Source organism: Coturnix japonica, chromosome Z, assembly GCF_054131305.1.
Source record: "Coturnix japonica strain WE chromosome Z, WE-NBRP24, whole genome shotgun sequence".
NCBI classification, from domain to species: domain Eukaryota; kingdom Metazoa; phylum Chordata; class Aves; order Galliformes; family Phasianidae; genus Coturnix; species Coturnix japonica.
The window spans coordinates 51861519-51880854 of record NC_140702.1 but is presented as its reverse complement, the minus strand read 5'-3'; the positions used below and the strand labels follow the sequence as shown (position 1 = coordinate 51880854).

The window sequence follows — 19336 nt, the reverse complement described above, 5'->3', positions numbered from 1 at the left end:
TTTTTTTTTTTAAATTAACCTTTCCTTTCCTTTTTTATATACTTGCCTATCCTTACAATTCTACATACATTGATTTTCCTTTATACATTGCTTTCCTTTCCATTATATCTACCTTTCCTTTCTTTTCTATTCCCTTCCTTTCCCTTCCTTTATACTTACCTTTGCTTCCTTTCTTTTATACTTTCCCTTCCTTTATACTTTCCATTCCCTTATACTTTCCTTTCCATTCCTATTTTTAAACTTACCCATTCCTTTCATTTATACTTTCTTATCCTTTCCAATATACTTACCTTTGCTTTCCTTTCTTTTATACTTTCCCTTCCTTTATACTTTCCTTTTCTTTATACTTTCCTTTCCTTTATACTTTCCTTTTCTGTATACTTTCCTTTCCTTTACACTTTCATTTCAATTCCTTTTTTTAAACTTAGCCTCTCCTTTCATTTATACTTTCCTTTCCTTTCATACTTACCTTTGCTTTCCTTTCTTTTATAAATTCCCTTCTTTTATAATTCCCTTCCCTTTGCATTATACTTACATTCCCTTTCTGTTCTGTAACATTTTCCCTTAGACCTTCCTTTCCATTCCTTTTCTTTTTTTAAATTAACCTTTCGTTTCCTTTTTTATATACTTCCCTATCCTTACAGTTCTACATACATTGACTTTCCTTTATACATTGCTTTCCTTTCCATTATATGTACCTTTCCTTTCTTTTCTATTCCCTTCCTTTCCCTTCCTTTATACTTACCTTTGCTTCCTTTCTTTTATACTTTCCCTTCCTTTATACTTTCCATTCCCTTATACTTTCCTTTCCATTCCTATTTTTAAACTTACCCATTCCTTTCATTTATACTTTCTTATCCTTTCCAATATACTTACCTTTGCTTTCCTTTCTTTTATACTTTCCCTTCCTTTATACTTTCTTTTTCTTTATACTTTCCCTTCCTTTATACTTTCCTTTTCTTTATACTTTCCTTTCCTTTATACTTTCCTTTTCTGTATACTTTCCTTTCCTTTACACTTTCATTTCAATTCCTATTTTTAAACTTAGCCTCTCCTTTCATTTATACTTTCCTTTCCTTTCCTTTCCTTTCATACTTACCTTTGCTTTCCTTTCTTTTATAAATTCCCTTCTTTTATAATTCCCTTCCCTTTGCATTATACCTACATTCCCTTTCTGTTCTGTAACATTTTCCCTTAGACCTTCCTTTCCATTCCTTTTCTTTTTTTAAATTAACCTTTCGTTTCCTTTTTTATATACTTCCCTATCCTTACAGTTCTACATACATTGACTTTCCTTTATACATTGCTTTCCTTTCCATTATATGTACCTTTCCTTTCTTTTCTATTCCCTTCCTTTCCCTTCCTTTATACTTACCTTTGCTTCCTTTCTTTTATACTTTCCCTTCCTTTATACTTTCCATTCCCTTATACTTTCCTTTCCATTCCTATTTTTAAACTTACCCATTCCTTTCATTTATACTTTCTTATCCTTTCCAATATACTTACCTTTGCTTTCCTTTCTTTTATACTTTCCCTTCCTTTATACTTTCTTTTTCTTTATACTTTCCCTTCCTTTATACTTTCCTTTTCTTTATACTTTCCTTTCCTTTATACTTTCCTTTTCTGTATACTTTCCTTTCCTTTACACTTTCATTTCAATTCCTATTTTTAAACTTAGCCTCTCCTTTCATTTATACTTTCCTTTCCTTTCCTTTCCTTTCATACTTACCTTTGCTTTCCTTTCTTTTATAAATTCCCTTCTTTTATAATTCCCTTCCCTTTGCATTATAGCTACATTCCCTTTCAGTTCTGTAACATTTCCCTTTAGACCTTCCTTTCCATTCCTTTTTTTTTTTTAAATTAACCTTTCCTTTCCTTTTTTATATACTTCCCTATACTTACAATTCTACATACATTGATTTTCCTTTATACATTGCTTTCCTTTCCATTATATCTACCTTTCCTTTTTTTTCTATTCCCTTCCTTTCCCTTCCTTTATACTTACCTTTGCTTCCTTTCTTTTATACTTTCCCTTCCTTTATACTTTCTTTTTCTTTATACTTTCCCTTCCTTTATACTTTCCATTCCCTTATACTTTCCTTTCCATTCCTATTTTTAAACTTACCCATTCCTTTCATTTATACTTTCTTATCCTTTCCAATATACTTACCTTTGCTTTCCTTTCTTTTATACTTTCTTTTTCCTTTTCTGTATACTTTCTTTTCCTTTACACTTTGATTTCAATTCCTATTTTTAAACTTAGCCTCTCCTTTCATTTATACTTTCCTTTCCTTTCATACTTACCTTTGCTTTCCTTTCTTTTATAAATTCCATTCTTTTATAATTCCCTTCCCTTTGCATTATACCTACATTCCCTTTCTTTTCTGTAACATTTTCCCTTAGACCTTCCTTTCCATTCCTTTTTTTTTTTTAAAAATTAACCTTTCCTTTCCTTTTTTATATACTTCCCTATCCTTACAATTCTACATACATTGACTTTCCTTTATACATTGCTTTCCTTTCCATTATATCTACCTTTCCTTTCTTTTCTATTCCCTTCCTTTCCCTTCCTTTATACTTACCTTTGCTTCCTTTCTTTTATACTTTCCCTTCCTTTATACTTTCCATTCCCTTATACTTTCCTTTCCATTCCTATTTTTAAACTTACCCATTCCTTTCATTTATACTTTCTTATCCTTTCCAATATACTTACCTTTGCTTTCCTTTCTTTTATACTTTCCCTTCCTTTATACTTTCCTTTTCTTTATACTTTCCTTTCCTTTATACTTTCCTTTTCTGTATACTTTCCTTTCCTTTACACTTTCATTTCAATTCCTATTTTTAAACTTAGCCTCTCCTTTCATTTATACTTTCCTTTCCTTTCATACTTACCTTTGCTTTCCTTTCTTTTATAAATTCCCTTCTTTTATAATTCCCTTCCCTTTGCATTATACCTACATTCCCTTTCTGTTCTGTAACATTTTCCGTTAGACCTTCCTTTCCATTCCTTTTTTTTTTTTTTAAATTAACCTTTCCTTTCCTTTTTATATACTTCCCTATCCTTACAATTCTACATACATTGACTTTCCTTTATACTTTGCTTTCCTTTCCATTATATCTACCTTTCCTTTCTTTTCTATTCCCTTCCTTTCCCTTCCTTTATACTTACCTTTGCTTCCTTTCTTTTATACTTTCCCTTCCTTTATACTTTCCATTCCCTTATACTTTCCTTTCCATTCCTATTTTTAAACTTACCCATTCCTTTCATTTATACTTTCTTATCCTTTCCAATATACTTACCTTTGCTTTCCTTTCTTTTATACTTTCCCTTCCTTTATACTTTCTTTTTCTTTATACTTTCCCTTCCTTTATACTTTCCTTTTCTTTATTCTTTCCTTTCCTTTATACTTTCCTTTTCTGTATACTTTCCTTTCCTTTACACTTTCATTTCAATTCCTATTTTTAAACTTAGCCTCTCCTTTCATTTATACTTTCCTTTCCTTTCCTTTCATACTTACCTTTGCTTTCCTTTCTTTTATAAATTCCATTCTTTTATAATTCCCTTCCCTTTGCATTATACCTACATTCCCTTTCTTTTCTGTAACATTTTCCCTTAGACCTTCCTTTCCATTCCTTTTTTTTTTTAAATTAACCTTTCCTTTCCTTTTTTATATACTTGCCTATCCTTACAATTCTACATACATTGATTTTCCTTTATACATTGCTTTCCTTTCCATTATATCTACCTTTCCTTTCTTTTCTATTCCCTTCCTTTCCCTTCCTTTATACTTACCTTTGCTTCCTTTCTTTTATACTTTCCCTTCCTTTATACTTTCCATTCCCTTATACTTTCCTTTCCATTCCTATTTTTAAACTTACCCATTCCTTTCATTTATACTTTCTTATCCTTTCCAATATACTTACCTTTGCTTTCCTTTCTTTTATACTTTCCCTTCCTTTATACTTTCCTTTTCTTTATACTTTCCTTTCCTTTATACTTTCCTTTTCTGTATACTTTCCTTTCCTTTACACTTTCATTTCAATTCCTTTTTTTAAACTTAGCCTCTCCTTTCATTTATACTTTCCTTTCCTTTCATACTTACCTTTGCTTTCCTTTCTTTTATAAATTCCCTTCTTTTATAATTCCCTTCCCTTTGCATTATACTTACATTCCCTTTCTGTTCTGTAACATTTTCCCTTAGACCTTCCTTTCCATTCCTTTTCTTTTTTTAAATTAACCTTTCGTTTCCTTTTTTATATACTTCCCTATCCTTACAGTTCTACATACATTGACTTTCCTTTATACATTGCTTTCCTTTCCATTATATGTACCTTTCCTTTCTTTTCTATTCCCTTCCTTTCCCTTCCTTTATACTTACCTTTGCTTCCTTTCTTTTATACTTTCCCTTCCTTTATACTTTCCATTCCCTTATACTTTCCTTTCCATTCCTATTTTTAAACTTACCCATTCCTTTCATTTATACTTTCTTATCCTTTCCAATATACTTACCTTTGCTTTCCTTTCTTTTATACTTTCCCTTCCTTTATACTTTCTTTTTCTTTATACTTTCCCTTCCTTTATACTTTCCTTTTCTTTATACTTTCCTTTCCTTTATACTTTCCTTTTCTGTATACTTTCCTTTCCTTTACACTTTCATTTCAATTCCTATTTTTAAACTTAGCCTCTCCTTTCATTTATACTTTCCTTTCCTTTCCTTTCCTTTCATACTTACCTTTGCTTTCCTTTCTTTTATAAATTCCCTTCTTTTATAATTCCCTTCCCTTTGCATTATACTTACATTCCCTTTCTGTTCTGTAACATTTTCCCTTAGACCTTCCTTTCCATTCCTTTTTTTTTTTTTAAAATTAACCTTTCCTTTTTTATATACTTCCCTATCCTTACAATTCTACATACATTGACTTTCCTTTATACATTGCTTTCCTTTCCATTATATCCACCTTTCCTTTCTTTTCTATTCCCTTCCTTTCCCTTCCTTTATACTTACCTTTGCTTCCTTTCTTTTATACTTTCCCTTCCTTTATACTTTCCATTCCCTTATACTTTCCTTTCCATTCCTATTTTTAAACTTACCCATTCCTTTCATTTATACTTTCTTATCCTTTCCAATATACTTACCTTTGCTTTCCTTTCTTTTATACTTTCCCTTCCTTTATACTTTCTTTTTCTTTATACTTTCCCTTCCTTTATACTTTCCTTTTCTTTATACTTTCCTTTCCTTTATACTTTCCTTTTCTGTATACTTTCCTTTCCTTTACACTTTCATTTCAATTCCTATTTTTAAACTTAGCCTCTCCTTTCATTTATACTTTCCTTTCCTTTCATACTTACCTTTGCTTTCCTTTCTTTTATAAATTCCCTTCTTTTATAATTCCCTTCCCTTTGCATTATACCTACATTCCCTTTCTGTATTGTAACATTTTCCCTTAGACCTTCCTTTCCATTCCTTTTTTTTTTTAAATTAACCTTTCCTTTCCTTTTTTATATACTTGCCTATCCTTACAATTCTACATACATTGATTTTCCTTTATACATTGCTTTCCTTTCCATTATATCTACCTTTCCTTTCTTATCTATTCCCTTCCTTTCCCTTCCTTTATACTTACCTTTGCTTCCTTTGTTTTATACTTTCCCTTCCTTTATACTTTCCATTCCCTTATACTTTCCTTTCCATTCCTATTTTTAAACTTACCCATTCCTTTCATTTATACTTTCTTATCCTTTCCAATATACTTACCTTTGCTTTCCTTTCTTTTATACTTTCCCTTCCTTTATACTTTCCTTTTCTTTATACTTTCCTTTCCTTTATACTTTCCTTTTCTGTATACTTTCCTTTCCTTTACACTTTCATTTCAATTCCTATTTTTAAACTTAGCCTCTCCTTTCATTTATACTTTCCTTTCCTTTCATACTTACCTTTGCTTTCCTTTCTTTTATAAATTCCCTTCTTTTATAATTCCCTTCCCTTTGCATTATACCTACATTCCCTTTCAGTTCTGTAACATTTTCCTTTAGACCTTCCTTTCCATTGCTTTTTTTTTTTAAATTAACCTTTCCTTTCCTTTTTTATATACTTCCCTATACTTACAATTCTACATACATTGATTTTCCTTTATACATTGCTTTCCTTTCCATTATATCTACCTTTCCTTTCTTTTCTATTCCCTTCCTTTCCCTTCCTTTATACTTACCTTTGCTTCCTTTGTTTTATACTTTCCCTTCCTTTATACTTTCCATTCCCTTATACTTTCCTTTCCATTCCTATTTTTAAACTTACCCATTCCTTTCATTTATACTTTCTTATCCTTTCCAATATACTTACCTTTGCTTTCCTTTCTTTTATACTTTCCCTTCCTTTATACTTTCTTTTTCTTTATACTTTCCCTTCCTTTATACTTTCCTTTTCTTTATACTTTCCTTTCCTTTATACTTTCCTTTTCTGTATACTTTCCTTTCCTTTACACTTTCATTTCAATTCCTATTTTTAAACTTAGCCTCTCCTTTCATTTATACTTTCCTTTCCTTTCCTTTCCTTTCATACTTACCTTTGCTTTCCTTTCTTTTATAAATTCCCTTCTTTTATAATTCCCTTCCCTTTGCATTATAGCTACATTCCCTTTCAGTTCTGTAACATTTCCCTTTAGACCTTCCTTTCCATTCCTTTTTTTTTTTTAAATTAACCTTTCCTTTCCTTTTTTATATACTTCCCTATACTTACAATTCTACATACATTGATTTTCCTTTATACATTGCTTTCCTTTCCATTATATCTACCTTTCCTTTTTTTTCTATTCCCTTCCTTTCCCTTCCTTTATACTTACCTTTGCTTCCTTTCTTTTATACTTTCCCTTCCTTTATACTTTCTTTTTCTTTATACTTTCCCTTCCTTTATACTTTCCATTCCCTTATACTTTCCTTTCCATTCCTATTTTTAAACTTACCCATTCCTTTCATTTATACTTTCTTATCCTTTCCAATATACTTACCTTTGCTTTCCTTTCTTTTATACTTTCTTTTTCCTTTTCTGTATACTTTCTTTTCCTTTACACTTTGATTTCAATTCCTATTTTTAAACTTAGCCTCTCCTTTCATTTATACTTTCCTTTCCTTTCATACTTACCTTTGCTTTCCTTTCTTTTATAAATTCCCTTCTTTTATAATTCCCTTCCCTTTGCATTATACCTACATTCCCTTTCTGTTCTGTAACATTTTCCTTTAGACCTTCCTTTCCATTCCTTTTTTTTTTTTTTAAATTAACCTTTCCTTTCCTTTTTTATATACTTCCCTATCCTTACAATTCTACATACATTGACTTTCCTTTATACTTTGCTTTCCTTTCCATTATATCTACCTTTCCTTTCTTTTCTATTCCCTTCCTTTCCCTTCCTTTATACTTACCTTTGCTTCCTTTCTTTTATACTTTCCCTTCCTTTATACTTTCCATTCCCTTATACTTTCCTTTCCATTCCTATTTTTAAACTTACCCATTCCTTTCATTTATACTTTCTTATCCTTTCCAATATACGTACCTTTGCTTTCCTTTCTTTTATACTTTCCCTTCCTTTATACTTTCCTTTTCTTTATACTTTCCTTTCCTTTATACTTTCCTTTTCTGTATACTTTCCTTTCCTTTACACTTTCATTTCAATTCCTATTTTTAAACTTAGCCTCTCCTTTCATTTATACTTTCCTTTCCTTTCCTTTCATACTTACCTTTGCTTTCCTTTCTTTTATAAATTCCCTTCTTTTATAATTCCCTTCCCTTTGCATTATACCTACATTCCCTTTCAGTTCTGTAACATTTTCCTTTAGACCTTCCTTTCCATTGCTTTTTTTTTTTAAATTAACCTTTCCTTTCCTTTTTTATATACTTCCCTATACTTACAATTCTACATACATTGATTTTCCTTTATACATTGCTTTCCTTTCCATTATATCTACCTTTCCTTTCTTTTCTATTCCCTTCCTTTCCCTTCCTTTATACTTACCTTTGCTTCCTTTCTTTTATACTTTCCCTTCCTTTATACTTTCCATTCCCTTATACTTTCTTTTCCATTCCTATTTTTAAACTTACCCATTCCTTTCATTTATACTTTCTTATCCTTTCCAATATACTTACCTTTGCTTTTCTTTCTTTTCTACTTTCTTTTTCCTTTTCTGTATACTTTCTTTTCCTTTACACTTTGATTTCAATTCCTATTTTTAAACTTAGCCTCTCCTTTCATTTATACTTTCCTTTCCTTTCATACTTACCTTTGCTTTCCTTTCTTTTATAAATTCCCTTCTTTTATAATTCCCTTCCCTTTGCATTATACTTACATTCCCTTTCTGTTCTGTAACATTTTCCCTTAGACCTTCCTTTCCATTCCTTTTTTTTTTTTTAAAATTAACCTTTCCTTTCCTTTTTTATATACTTCCCTATCCTTACAATTCTACATACATTGACTTTCCTTTATACATTGCTTTCCTTTCCATTATATCTACCTTTCCTTTCTTTTCTATTCCCTTCCTTTCCCTTCCTTTATACTTACCTTTGCTTCCTTTGTTTTATACTTTCCCTTCCTTTATACTTTCCATTCCCTTATACTTTCCTTTCCATTCCTATTTTTAAACTTACCCATTCCTTTCATTTATACTTTCTTATCCTTTCCAATATACTTACCTTTGCTTTCCTTTCTTTTATACTTTCCCTTCCTTTATACTTTCCTTTTCTTTATACTTTCCTTTCCTTTATACTTTCCTTTTCTGTATACTTTCCTTTCCTTTACACTTTCATTTCAATTCCTATTTTTAAACTTAGCCTCTCCTTTCATTTATACTTTCCTTTCCTTTCATACTTACCTTTGCTTTCCTTTCTTTTATAAATTCCCTTCTTTTATAATTCCCTTCCCTTTGCATTATACCTACATTCCCTTTCTGTTCTGTAACATTTTCCGTTAGACCTTCCTTTCCATTCCTTTTTTTTTTTTTTAAATTAACCTTTCCTTTCCTTTTTATATACTTCCCTATCCTTACAATTCTACATACATTGACTTTTCTTTATACTTTGCTTTCCTTTCCATTATATCTACCTTTCCTTTCTTTTCTATTCCCTTCCTTTCCCTTCCTTTATACTTACCTTTGCTTCCTTTCTTTTATACTTTCCCTTCCTTTATACTTTCCATTCCCTTATACTTTCCTTTCCATTCCTATTTTTAAACTTACCCATTCCTTTCATTTATACTTTCTTATCCTTTCCAATATACTTACCTTTGCTTTCCTTTCTTTTATACTTTCCCTTCCTTTATACTTTCTTTTTCTTTATACTTTCCCTTCCTTTATACTTTCCTTTTCTTTATACTTTCCTTTCCTTTATACTTTCCTTTTCTGTATACTTTCCTTTCCTTTACACTTTCATTTCAATTCCTATTTTTAAACTTAGCCTCTCCTTTCATTTATACTTTCCTTTCCTTTCCTTTCATACTTACCTTTGCTTTCCTTTCTTTTATAAATTCCATTCTTTTATAATTCCCTTCCCTTTGCATTATACCTACATTCCCTTTCTTTTCTGTAACATTTTCCCTTAGACCTTCCTTTCCATTCCTTTTTTTTTTTAAATTAACCTTTCCTTTCCTTTTTTATATACTTGCCTATCCTTACAATTCTACATACATTGATTTTCCTTTATACATTGCTTTCCTTTCCATTATATCTACCTTTCCTTTCTTTTCTATTCCCTTCCTTTCCCTTCCTTTATACTTACCTTTGCTTCCTTTCTTTTATACTTTCCCTTCCTTTATACTTTCCATTCCCTTATACTTTCCTTTCCATTCCTATTTTTAAACTTACCCATTCCTTTCATTTATACTTTCTTATCCTTTCCAATATACTTACCTTTGCTTTCCTTTCTTTTATACTTTCCCTTCCTTTATACTTTCCTTTTCTTTATACTTTCCTTTCCTTTATACTTTCCTTTTCTGTATACTTTCCTTTCCTTTACACTTTCATTTCAATTCCTATTTTTAAACTTAGCCTCTCCTTTCATTTATACTTTCCTTTCCTTTCCTTTCATACTTACCTTTGCTTTCCTTTCTTTTATAAATTCCCTTCTTTTATAATTCCCTTCCCTTTGCATTATACCTACATTCCCTTTCAGTTCTGTAACATTTTCCTTTAGACCTTCCTTTCCATTGCTTTTTTTTTTTAAATTAACCTTTCCTTTCCTTTTTTATATACTTCCCTATACTTACAATTCTACATACATTGATTTTCCTTTATACATTGCTTTCCTTTCCATTATATCTACCTTTCCTTTCTTTTCTATTCCCTTCCTTTCCCTTCCTTTATACTTACCTTTGCTTCCTTTCTTTTATACTTTCCCTTCCTTTATACTTTCCATTCTCTTATACTTTCCTTTCCATTCCTATTTTTAAACTTACCCATTCCTTTCATTTATACTTTCTTATCCTTTCCAATATACTTACCTTTGCTTTTCTTTCTTTTCAACTTTCTTTTTCCTTTTCTGTATACTTTCTTTTCCTTTACACTTTGATTTCAATTCCTATTTTTAAACTTAGCCTCTCCTTTCATTTATACTTTCCTTTCCTTTCATACTTACCTTTGCTTTCCTTTATTTTATAAATTCCCTTCTTTTATAATTCCCTTCCCTTTGCATTATACTTACATTCCCTTTCTGTTCTGTAACATTTTCCCTTAGACCTTCCTTTCCATTCCTTTTTTTTTTTTTTAAATTAACCTTTCCTTTCCTTTTTTATATACTTCCCTATCCTTACAATTCTACATACATTGACTTTCCTTTATACATTGCTTTCCTTTCCATTATATCTACCTTTCCTTTCTTTTCTATTCCCTTCCTTTCCCTTCCTTTATACTTACCTTTGCTTCCTTTGTTTTATACTTTCCCTTCCTTTATACTTTCCATTCCCTTATACTTTCCTTTCCATTCCTATTTTTAAACTTACCCATTCCTTTCATTTATACTTTCTTATCCTTTCCAATATACTTACCTTTGCTTTCCTTTCTTTTGTACTTTCCCTTCCTTTATACTTTCTTTTTCTTTATACTTTCCTTTCCTTTATACTTTCCTTTTCTGTATACTTTCCTTTCCTTTACACTTTCATTTCAATTCCTATTTTTAAACTTAGCCTCTCCTTTCATTTATACTTTCCTTTCCTTTCATACTTACCTTTGCTTTCCTTTCTTTTATAAATTCCCTTCTTTTATAATTCCCTTCCCTTTGCATTATACCTACATTCCCTTTCTGTTCTGTAACATTTTCCGTTAGACCTTCCTTTCCATTCCTTTTTTTTTTTTTTAAATTAACCTTTCCTTTCCTTTTTATATACTTCCCTATCCTTACAATTCTACATACATTGACTTTCCTTTATACTTTGCTTTCCTTTCCATTATATCTACCTTTCCTTTCTTTTCTATTCCCTTCCTTTCCCTTCCTTTATACTTACCTTTGCTTCCTTTCTTTTATACTTTCCCTTCCTTTATACTTTCCATTCCCTTATACTTTCCTTTCCATTCCTATTTTTAAACTTACCCATTCCTTTCATTTATACTTTCTTATCCTTTCCAATATACTTACCTTTGCTTTCCTTTCTTTTATACTTTCCCTTCCTTTATACTTTCTTTTTCTTTATACTTTCCCTTCCTTTATACTTTCCTTTTCTTTATACTTTCCTTTCCTTTATACTTTCCTTTTCTGTATACTTTCCTTTCCTTTACACTTTCATTTCAATTCCTATTTTTAAACTTAGCCTCTCCTTTCATTTATACTTTCCTTTCCTTTCCTTTCATACTTACCTTTGCTTTCCTTTCTTTTATAAATTCCATTCTTTTATAATTCCCTTCCCTTTGCATTATACCTACATTCCCTTTCTTTTCTGTAACATTTTCCCTTAGACCTTCCTTTCCATTCCTTTTTTTTTTTAAATTAACCTTTCCTTTCCTTTTTTATATACTTGCCTATCCTTACAATTCTACATACATTGATTTTCCTTTATACATTGCTTTCCTTTCCATTATATCTACCTTTCCTTTCTTTTCTATTCCCTTCCTTTCCCTTCCTTTATACTTACCTTTGCTTCCTTTCTTTTATACTTTCCCTTCCTTTATACTTTCCATTCCCTTATACTTTCCTTTCCATTCCTATTTTTAAACTTACCCATTCCTTTCATTTATACTTTCTTATCCTTTCCAATATACTTACCTTTGCTTTCCTTTCTTTTATACTTTCCCTTCCTTTATACTTTCCTTTTCTTTATACTTTCCTTTCCTTTATACTTTCCTTTTCTGTATACTTTCCTTTCCTTTACACTTTCATTTCAATTCCTATTTTTAAACTTAGCCTCTCCTTTCATTTATACTTTCCTTTCCTTTCCTTTCATACTTACCTTTGCTTTCCTTTCTTTTATAAATTCCCTTCTTTTATAATTCCCTTCCCTTTGCATTATACCTACATTCCCTTTCAGTTCTGTAACATTTTCCTTTAGACCTTCCTTTCCATTGCTTTTTTTTTTTAAATTAACCTTTCCTTTCCTTTTTTATATACTTCCCTATACTTACAATTCTACATACATTGATTTTCCTTTATACATTGCTTTCCTTTCCATTATATCTACCTTTCCTTTCTTTTCTATTCCCTTCCTTTCCCTTCCTTTATACTTACCTTTGCTTCCTTTCTTTTATACTTTCCCTTCCTTTATACTTTCCATTCCCTTATACTTTCCTTTCCATTCCTATTTTTAAACTTACCCATTCCTTTCATTTATACTTTCTTATCCTTTCCAATATACTTACCTTTGCTTTCCTTTCTTTTGTACTTTCCCTTCCTTTATACTTTCTTTTTCTTTATACTTTCCTTTCCTTTATACTTTCCTTTTCTGTATACTTTCCTTTCCTTTACACTTTCATTTCAATTCCTATTTTTAAACTTAGCCTCTCCTTTCATTTATACTTTCCTTTCCTTTCATACTTACCTTTGCTTTCCTTTCTTTTATAAATTCCCTTCTTTTATAATTCCCTTCCCTTTGCATTATACCTACATTCCCTTTCTGTTCTGTAACATTTTCCGTTAGACCTTCCTTTCCATTCCTTTTTTTTTTTTTTAAATTAACCTTTCCTTTCCTTTTTATATACTTCCCTATCCTTACAATTCTACATACATTGACTTTCCTTTATACTTTGCTTTCCTTTCCATTATATCTACCTTTCCTTTCTTTTCTATTCCCTTCCTTTCCCTTCCTTTATACTTACCTTTGCTTCCTTTCTTTTATACTTTCCCTTCCTTTATACTTTCCATTCCCTTATACTTTCCTTTCCATTCCTATTTTTAAACTTACCCATTCCTTTCATTTATACTTTCTTATCCTTTCCAATATACTTACCTTTGCTTTCCTTTCTTTTATACTTTCCCTTCCTTTATACTTTCTTTTTCTTTATACTTTCCCTTCCTTTATACTTTCCTTTTCTTTATACTTTCCTTTCCTTTATACTTTCCTTTTCTGTATACTTTCCTTTCCTTTACACTTTCATTTCAATTCCTATTTTTAAACTTAGCCTCTCCTTTCATTTATACTTTCCTTTCCTTTCCTTTCATACTTACCTTTGCTTTCCTTTCTTTTATAAATTCCATTCTTTTATAATTCCCTTCCCTTTGCATTATACCTACATTCCCTTTCTTTTCTGTAACATTTTCCCTTAGACCTTCCTTTCCATTCCTTTTTTTTTTTAAATTAACCTTTCCTTTCCTTTTTTATATACTTGCCTATCCTTACAATTCTACATACATTGATTTTCCTTTATACATTGCTTTCCTTTCCATTATATCTACCTTTCCTTTCTTTTCTATTCCCTTCCTTTCCCTTCCTTTATACTTACCTTTGCTTCCTTTCTTTTATACTTTCCCTTCCTTTATACTTTCCATTCCCTTATACTTTCCTTTCCATTCCTATTTTTAAACTTACCCATTCCTTTCATTTATACTTTCTTATCCTTTCCAATATACTTACCTTTGCTTTTCTTTCTTTTCAACTTTCTTTTTCCTTTTCTGTATACTTTCTTTTCCTTTACACTTTGATTTCAATTCCTATTTTTAAACTTAGCCTCTCCTTTCATTTATACTTTCCTTTCCTTTCATACTTACCTTTGCTTTCCTTTCTTTTATAAATTCCCTTCTTTTATAATTCCCTTCCCTTTGCATTATACTTACATTCCCTTTCTGTTCTGTAACATTTTCCCTTAGACCTTCCTTTCCATTCCTTTTTTTTTTTAAAAATTAACCTTTCCTTTCCTTTTTTATATACTTCCCTATCCTTACAATTCTACATACATTGACTTTCCTTTATACATTGCTTTCCTTTCCATTATATCTACCTTTCCTTTCTTTTCTATTCCCTTCCTTTCCCTTCCTTTATACTTACCTTTGCTTCCTTTGTTTTATACTTTCCCTTCCTTTATACTTTCCATTCCCTTATACTTTCCTTTCCATTCCTATTTTTAAACTTACCCATTCCTTTCATTTATACTTTCTTATCCTTTCCAATATACTTACCTTTCCTTTCCTTTCTTTTGTACTTTCCCTTCCTTTATACTTTCTTTTTCTTTATACTTTCCCTTCCTTTATACTTTCCTTTTCTTTATACTTTCCTTTCCTTTATACTTTCCTTTTCTGTATACTTTCCTTTCCTTTACACTTTCATTTCAATTCCTATTTTTAAACTTAGCCTCTCCTTTCATTTATACTTTCCTTTCCTTTCATACTTACCTTTGCTTTCCTTTCTTTTATAAATTCCCTTCTTTTATAATTCCCTTCCCTTTGCATTATACCTACATTCCCTTTCTGTTCTGTAACATTTTCCCTTAGACCTTCCTTTCCATTCCTTTTTTTTTTTAAATTAACCTTTCCTTTCCTTTTTTATATACTTGCCTATCCTTACAATTCTACATACATTGATTTTCCTTTATACATTGCTTTCCTTTCCATTATATCTACCTTTCCTTTCTTTTCTATTCCCTTCCTTTCCCTTCCTTTATACTTACCTTTGCTTCCTTTCTTTTATACTTTCCCTTCCTTTATACTTTCCATTCCCTTATACTTTCCTTTCCATTCCTATTTTTAAACTTACCCATTCCTTTCATTTATACTTTCTTATCCTTTCCAATATACTTACCTTTGCTTTCCTTTCTTTTATACTTTCCCTTCCTTTATACTTTCCTTTTCTTTATACTTTCCTTTCCTTTATACTTTCCTTTTCTGTATACTTTCCTTTCCTTTACACTTTCATTTCAATTCCTATTTTTAAACTTAGCCTCTCCTTTCATTTATACTTTCCTTTCCTTTCCTTTCATACTTACCTTTGCTTTCCTTTCTTTTATAAATTCCCTTCTTTTATAATTCCCTTCCCTTTGCATTATACCTACATTCCCTTTCAGTTCTGTAACATTTTCCTTTAGACCTTCCTTTCCATTGCTTTTTTTTTTTTAAATTAACCTTTCCTTTCCTTTTTTATATACTTCCCTATACTTACAATTCTACATACATTGATTTTCCTTTATACATTGCTTTCCTTTCCATTATATCTACCTTTCCTTTCTTTTCTATTCCCTTCCTTTCCCTTCCTTTATACTTACCTTTGCTTCCTTTCTTTTATACTTTCCCTTCCTTTATACTTTCCATTCCCTTATACTTTCCTTTCCATTCCTATTTTTAAACTTACCCATTCCTTTCATTTATACTTTCTTATCCTTTCCAATATACTTACCTTTGCTTTTCTTTCTTTTCAACTTTCTTTTTCCTTTTCTGTATACTTTCTTTTCCTTTACACTTTGATTTCAATTCCTATTTTTAAACTTAGCCTCTCCTTTCATTTATACTTTCCTTTCCTTTCATACTTACCTTTGCTTTCCTTTCTTTTATAAATTCCCTTCTTTTATAATTCCCTTCCCTTTGCATTATACTTACATTCCCTTTCTGTTCTGTAACATTTTCCCTTAGACCTTCCTTTCCATTCCTTTTTTTTTTTTTAAAATTAACCTTTCCTTTCCTTTTTTATATACTTCCCTATCCTTACAATTCTACATACATTGATTTTCCTTTATACATTGCTTTCCTTTCCATTATATCTACCTTTCCTTTCTTTTCTATTCCCTTCCTTTCCCTTCCTTTATACTTACCTTTGCTTCCTTTGTTTTATACTTTCCCTTCCTTTATACTTTCCATTCCCTTATACTTTCCTTTCCATTCCTATTTTTAAACTTACCCATTCCTTTCATTTATACTTTCTTATCCTTTCCAATATACTTACCTTTGCTTTCCTTTCTTTTGTACTTTCCCTTCCTTTATACTTTCTTTTTCTTTATACTTTCCTTTCCTTTATACTTTCCTTTTCTGTATACTTTCCTTTCCTTTACACTTTCATTTCAATTCCTATTTTTAAACTTAGCCTCTCCTTTCATTTATACTTTCCTTTCCTTTCATACTTACCTTTGCTTTCCTTTCTTTTATAAATTCCCTTCTTTTATAATTCCCTTCCCTTTGCATTATACCTACATTCCCATTCTGTTCTGTAACATTTTCCGTTAGACCTTCCTTTCCATTCCTTTTTTTTTTTTTTAAATTAACCTTTCCTTTCCTTTTTATATACTTCCCTATCCTTACAATTCTACATACATTGACTTTCCTTTATACTTTGCTTTCCTTTCCATTATATCTACCTTTCCTTTCTTTTCTATTCCCTTCCTTTCCCTTCCTTTATACTTACCTTTGCTTCCTTTCTTTTATACTTTCCCTTCCTTTATACTTTCCATTCCCTTATACTTTCCTTTCCATTCCTATTTTTAAACTTACCCATTCCTTTCATTTATACTTTCTTATCCTTTCCAATTTACTTACCTTTGCTTTCCTTTCTTTTATACTTTCCCTTCCTTTATACTTTCTTTTTCTTTATACTTTCCCTTCCTTTATACTTTCCTTTTCTTTATACTTTCCTTTCCTTTATACTTTCCTTTTCTGTATACTTTCCTTTCCTTTACACTTTCATTTCAATTCCTATTTTTAAACTTAGCCTCTCCTTTCATTTATACTTTCCTTTCCTTTCCTTTCATACTTACCTTTGCTTTCCTTTCTTTTATAAATTCCATTCTTTTATAATTCCCTTCCCTTTGCATTATACCTACATTCCCTTTCTTTTCTGTAACATTTTCCCTTAGACCTTCCTTTCCATTCCTTTTTTTTTTTAAATTAACCTTTCCTTTCCTTTTTTATATACTTGCCTATCCTTACAATTCTACATACATTGATTTTCCTTTATACATTGCTTTCCTTTCCATTATATCTACCTTTCCTTTCTTTTCTATTCCCTTCCTTTCCCTTCCTTTATACTTACCTTTGCTTCCTTTCTTTTATACTTTCCCTTCCTTTATACTTTCCATTCCCTTATACTTTCCTTTCCATTCCTATTTTTAAACTTACCCATTCCTTTCATTTATACTTTCTTATCCTTTCCAATATACTTACCTTTGCTTTTCTTTCTTTTCAACTTTCTTTTTCCTTTTCTGTATACTTTCTTTTCCTTTACACTTTGATTTCAATTCCTATTTTTAAACTTAGCCTCTCCTTTCATTTATACTTTCCTTTCCTTTCATACTTACCTTTGCTTTCCTTTCTTTTATAAATTCCCTTCTTTTATAATTCCCTTCCCTTTGCATTATACTTACATTCCCTTTCTGTTCTGTAACATTTTCCCTTAGACCTTCCTTTCCATTCCTTTTTTTTTTTTTAAAATTAACCTTTCCTTTCCTTTTTTATATACTTCCCTATCCTTACAATTCTACATACATTGACTTTCCTTTATACATTGCTTTCCTTTCCATTATATCTACCTTTCCTTTCTTTTCTATTCCCTTCCTTTCCCTTCCTTTATACTTACCTTTGCTTCCTTTGTTTTATACTTTCCCTTCCTTTATACTTTCCATTCCCTTATACTTTCCTTTCCATTCCTATTTTTAAACTTACCCATTCCTTTCATTTATACTTTCTTATCCTTTCCAATATACTTACCTTTGCTTTCCTTTCTTTTATACTTTCCCTTCCTTTATACTTTCTTTTTCTTTATACTTTCCCTTCCTTTATACTTTCCTTTTCTTTATACTTTCCTTTCCTTTATACTTTCCTTTTCTGTATACTTTCCTTTCCTTTACACTTTCATTTCAATTCCTATTTTTAAACTTAGCCTCTCCTTTCATTTATACTTTCCTTTCCTTTCCTTTCATACTTACCTTTGCTTTCCTTTCTTTTATAAATTCCCTTCTTTTATAATTCCCTTCCCTTTGCATTATACCTACATTCCCTTTCTGTTCTGTAACATTTTCCCTTAGACCTTCCTTTCCATTCCTTTTTTTTTTTAAATTAACCTTTCCTTTCCTTTTTTATATACTTGCCTATCCTTACAATTCTACATACATTGATTTTCCTTTATACATTGCTTTCCTTTCCATTATATCTACCTTTCCTTTCTTTTCTATTCCCTTCCTTTCCCTTCCTTTATACTTACCTTTGCTTCCTTTCTTTTATACTTTCCCTTCCTTTATACTTTCCATTCCCTTATACTTTCCTTTCCATTCCTATTTTTAAACTTACCCATTCCTTTCATTTATACTTTCTTATCCTTTCCAATATACTTACCTTTGCTTTCCTTTCTTTTATACTTTCCCTTCCTTTATACTTTCCTTTTCTTTATACTTTCCTTTCCTTTATACTTTCCTTTTCTGTATACTTTCCTTTCCTTTACACTTTCATTTCAATTCCTATTTTTAAACTTAGCCTCTCCTTTCATTTATACTTTCCTTTCCTTTCCTTTCATACTTACCTTTGCTTTCCTTTCTTTTATAAATTCCCTTCTTTTATAATTCCCTTCCCTTTGCATTATACCTACATTCCCTTTCAGTTCTGTAACATTTTCCTTTAGACCTTCCTTTCCATTGCTTTTTTTTTTTAAATTAACCTTTCCTTTCCTTTTTTATATACTTCCCTATACTTACAATTCTACATACATTGATTTTCCTTTATACATTGCTTTCCTTTCCATTATATCTACCTTTCCTTTCTTTTCTATTCCCTTCCTTTCCCTTCCTTTATACTTACCTTTGCTTCCTTTCTTTTATACTTTCCCTTCCTTTATACTTTCCATTCCCTTATACTTTCCTTTCCATTCCTATTTTTAAACTTACCCATTCCTTTCATTTATACTTTCTTATCCTTTCCAATATACTTGCCTTTGCTTTTCTTTCTTTTCAACTTTCTTTTTCCTT

General features: G+C 30.3%; 1 protein-coding gene and 1 long non-coding RNA gene across 3 annotated transcripts in view; one reads left to right on the top strand and one right to left on the bottom strand.

Moving 5' to 3' along the window:
• Positions 1-19336, top strand: part of LOC146754042 (uncharacterized) — a 74287-nt gene that overhangs the window by 36125 nt on the left and 18826 nt on the right. The gene's annotated exons all lie outside the window — the stretch shown is intronic.
• The window catches only part of LOC146754037 (uncharacterized), a 134800-nt gene continuing 121796 nt past the window's right edge, over positions 6333-19336 (bottom strand). The window contains exon 2 of the long non-coding RNA XR_014939598.1: positions 6333-6793. This is a non-coding gene — a long non-coding RNA (uncharacterized LOC146754037). The remainder of the gene's footprint in view (positions 6794-19336) is intronic.